Here is a 4794-nt window from a genome sequence, read left to right as displayed (position 1 = left end):
ATGAATACAATCAACTCTAAATCCTTAAGATAACTCACAAACCCCCTAGTGATGGCACTCCAGTTTCTCTTCTGTCTGATCTGTTGCTTCACCTGTGCTTTGGCTTCTTCTGAGCTCTGCTCCTTCCATCCCCTCTTTCCTCACATCTTCACCTGGTTCACCTGTCATCTCCTGAGTCTGCAGAAATGACCGCCTCTCGGGGCTATCCTTGGGTTCCTCTCTCCTCCCTGCTCTGCAAGCAGGAAGCATGGGACATCATTTCCCCACCCCCTTCACCAGAAAGGTGGGGCTATATTTCTGTAACTATTTCTCTGTAACTTGCCCAGGTAGCCCCAGTGCCCAGCAGAGTGCTTAGTGGCTAGACTGGGTACCAAGAGATGGACAACTGAAGAGACAAGTGGACAAGCGCTGGAAGGAGTCACAGACAAGTGTACATCAGCCACAGGACAGGGCGAACTGAGGACAAGGCTCAGGATGGCCTCGGGCTCTGGCCAGAGCCCACACCCCAGCTAGAGGCACCTGTGACTCGCTGGGAGGGGCTGGAAGCCCCAGGCAACCCCTAGAGTCTCTCCCTTCCCTCCATCCTGTCCAGCTCTATAGACAAACTCCCAGTTGCTCCAGAAGGATGGTGATTAAGAGAACCCAATGAGAAAACTCAGGGAGACAGTGAAGGACAGGACAGCCTGGTGTGCTACAGTTCATGGAGTCACAGAGAGTTGGACACAGACTTGGTGAGAAGTGAAGAAAATATTGCAGAGGGAAATCCCTTTCGAAAATGAATAACCCCCTGATTTATTTGGACAGTTTCTCTTCTGGATTTCCTTAAAACCCAGGTAAGAAATTTAGGGACATCATGGTGGTGGTGGTGGTTTAGTCACTCAGTTGTGTCCGACTCTTTGCAACCTCATGGACTGTAGCCTTCCAGGCTCCTCTGTCCCTGGGATTCTCCAGGCAAGAATACTGGAGTGGGTTGCCATTTCCTTCTCCAGAGGATCTTCCCAACCCCAGGGATTGAACTCGTGTCTCCTGAATTGCAGGCAGATTCTTTACTGACTGAGCTATGAGGGAAGCCCCCAGCGATGTCATATATCTAAACAAAATACATAAAAGCCTGTTCTATCAAAAGCCACCCCTGGAAGGAAGAAGCAGATGTTGCCTTGCTCTGTTTTTAATGGACCACGAAGCGCGTGGAGGCGGCCAGCGTTCTAATCAATGTGAATAAGCAAATGATCCCCGGCCGCTCTCCCTACTCCTGGTTCTGAAACTCAGAGACGTGCCAGTCAGACTGATGAGCCCAGGATCACTTTGAAGGATCCTATAGCAGCCGAATTGTTGAAATGTGTTCAAACAGAATACGGTAGCAGCAGCTGCTACAGCTGTCAAGCAAGCTTCCTGAAATAAAGGGGAAAAGGCAGCAACAGCCTATTGCTCTTGAGCCAATGGATTCAGAACACGAGATCAAGTAAGAGAGATAAAAAAAAAAAAATACAGGAAGTCGGTGAAATGAGAACTTGGCTCACTGGGCCAAAGTACGCAGTCTGGGGTCTTGGACAGAAAATTTTAGCTGCCACACAGGCAGTCCCTGAAGGGTTAGGGACTGGGGGGCTGATGCTGAAGCTCAGCCAGGATGTGATGATGAGGGGGCAGGAATCTGACAGCCCTTCTGCTCTCAGAAGTCTGGCCAGCCCAGACGGAGTCGTGAGGGGGCCACCAGGGTCCTTGGAGCCTCTGCACATAAAAGCACATTTAGTCACAAGGCTAGGAGGTGCTCAGAAAATGCATGCTTCCCTTTCCCTTCATGAAGACCAGGGACGCAGTTTGGTCAAGGACTCTGCATCAGAGTCCTTAGTTGTAAATAACAGAAACTGATTCTGACTTAAATGTAAGACCATTGCTGCTAAGTCACTTCAGTCATGTCCAACTCTGTGCGACCCCATGGACTGCAGCCTACCAGGCTCCTCCATCCATGGGATTTTCCAGGCAAGAGTACTGGAGTGGGCTGTAAGACCATTACTCCTTACCAATTGTGAAGAAGGCTGGGGAACCAGCCAGTCAGCCAAGAGGGGCAGGCACTGGGGACAGCGTGCAGCCAGAACCATGGCCAAAATTTCACCGCAGACCTCAGCCAGAGGGATTCCCGTTGCTTCTGCGGCTGGACCCCCAACCTTGATCGGTCCCTACTTCACTGACTCCATGGGCACCAGACCCTGGACCCTGGATACTGGGTTCATCCTCATAGAAATCCCAAGGCAGCTTTACCACTGCCCCCAGAAAGAACTCTCCACAAGCCCTGCTTCTTTGAGCCACTCACCCGAGATTCAGAATCCCATTGTGGGGTTGTCTGGCCAGGCCTGAGTTAAGTGCTGTGTCATGCTACAAGACAAGCTAGGAGGTTGGTATCTGAAGTATACGTCTTCCAAAGAGGAAAGTGGGCTATGCCTCCACCTCCCCTCCCCCATAAGATTCATAAACTGAAGAATTCCTCCAATAAAAGAAGAGGCTTCAATGCTGGGTGGCTCCCAAAATAGCCCAGTTGCTTGCAATTACACTGGAGCTTCAGGTCCACATGATGAAGAAAAGCAAAAGCTGTTGGGGGTGGGGGGCTGGTACATGAAATTAGGAGCCTGAGAGAAGCCTTAGCCTGCAGGGATCTCATCTTTCTTTCTCTGGAAAAATAGGGATGGGGGGTTTGCTTTGCTGTCATCATTACCACTACCTGGAAGTCTTGTCCCCATTCAAGCTTGACCTCCTCCCAGATCCACAAAGATCTCTCTCTGGTCCAAAATGCTATTTCACCTCTAGATTGCATCATACTTTTTAGAAATGAATCACTTCATTTATATATGACTTGTAAAGCTCCTCTAGGATGGAGACAAAAATCTTATTCATTTAATAGTCAACAAACATTTATTGAGTGTCTGTGAGGCCTTGAGGAGCCCGAGGGGACAAAGACAGGGCCTGTGCCTTAGAAAAGAAGATCATTGCTGGTGCAGACGCGGAGGTGTAAAGCCTCCTGACCTGGTTTAAATGGATCTCAAAGATTAAGATGTTCTTGGGCATTTGGGGGGTGGGGGTAAGTAGTGTCTTCCAGACAGAAGGAACAGGGTAGACAGAGGCAAGGAGTCGTGAGAAGTTGTGGTGTGTTTGGGAAACAGAGTGGATGGGACGTGGCACATGTGCAACCCAGCAAGCGAATGGGGGATACGGTTGCCAGTGAAGAGGGGACCACATTCTGAGAACCCTTGAATGCCTTTCTCAGGAAGGGGGGCAGTATCCTGGGACATCAGGGATCATCTGATACTCTCTTTTTTTCATTCTGGTAATTCATATATATATAACATAAAATTGACCATTTTAACCATTTTGCAACTTAGGTTTCATTGGCATTAAGTACATTCACATCTTTGTGTGCCACCGTCCATCTCCAGAACTTTCTGATCTTCCCAAACTGATACTCTGTGCCCAATCGACAACAACTTCGCATTCCACCTCCCCCCGCCCCCCAGCCCAGGCAACTCCCATCTACTTCCTGTCTATGTCATCGGATACTTTTATTTATTTGTTTTTAAATATTTATTTACTTGGCTATGTTGGGTCTTCAGGGTAGCACACAGGATCTTTAGTTGCAGGCATGCAGACTCTTAGTTGCCACACGTGTGATCTAGTACCCTGACCAGGGATCGAATGCCAGGTACCTTGCATTGGGATCGTGGAGTCTTAGCCAGTGGACCACCAGGAACGTCCTTCATCAAATACTTGTAAGCAAGAGAATGAACTGATGCAATTTTCTAGAAGGATCCCTCTGCCTACAATATGAAAGATGGCTTAGAAGACTTAAGGTAGGAAGCAGCTGCAGAAAACTCCAGAAGAACCAAGAAGGCTGAATGGAGGCAATGCGATGGTGACCAGACAGGCTGGGAAGACTAAATTTCAGAGATATTGATTAGATGTAGGAGTTGATTACTCCAAGGCATCTTTTTCTATTTTATTCTCTCTATATTGACCCCCACACCCCTTCCTGTGTGAGGAAGAGGATTTATGATCCTATAAAACTGATTTTTAAATGGCCCTTCTGATCCTATTGGCTCACAAATATTTCAAAATTACAGCCTATGTAGATGGCAGAGTACGTTCCCACATCATTACTGTAGGATACATGCTGTGACTTTGGAATAGATTTGATCACTGCACGCTTTGATCAATTTTATTAACGAGAAATAATTTACAAGAATAGTTTGTGATCATTAAATGGTCAGTGGCAATTCAGAACAGTTTCTGTGCTAGGAAAAATGATCTGAAGCTTGCGTTCAAAAGACAGCTGACTACTCATAGAGTCTGGAGTGGATCTCAAAAAAAACCTGGATTCCAGCCCAGCTCTGCCATTCACCAGCAGTGTGGCCCTGGGCAATTTACTTAACCTCTTTGCATTTCTGTGTCCTCTTTGGTAAAGTGGTTGTTGATTTAATGAGCTGATTTGTATAAAGCGCAGCAGCATCTGCCCTGTAGTAAGTGCTCGGTTTGTGCGGCTATTGCTACAGTCCTGATGGTGGTGATGATGGTCAGCATCATCGCTTCCGGGGCCTCTTGCAATGCTGAAACCCTGTGCCTGGCAGCTGTTCTTGGACGAGATGGAGTTGTCCATTCCTTGTGGTTCTGAAAGGCAGGACTTGCCCGTTCTCTGCAAGTTCTCCCTCCCTGAAAACTCGGGCTTAGGTGTTCTGCAGGAGAAAACATTGCACGTGATGCATCTGCCAGCCTCACTCTCCAGCTTCTCATTTCTTCTCCCAACTTGCT

This window comes from Oryx dammah, unplaced genomic scaffold (genome assembly GCF_014754425.2).
Source record: "Oryx dammah isolate SB20612 unplaced genomic scaffold, SCBI_Odam_1.1 HiC_scaffold_25, whole genome shotgun sequence".
Classification (NCBI taxonomy): domain Eukaryota; kingdom Metazoa; phylum Chordata; class Mammalia; order Artiodactyla; family Bovidae; genus Oryx; species Oryx dammah.
The sequence above is the reverse complement of the archived record's forward strand: the minus strand, read 5'-3'. Positions refer to the sequence as shown.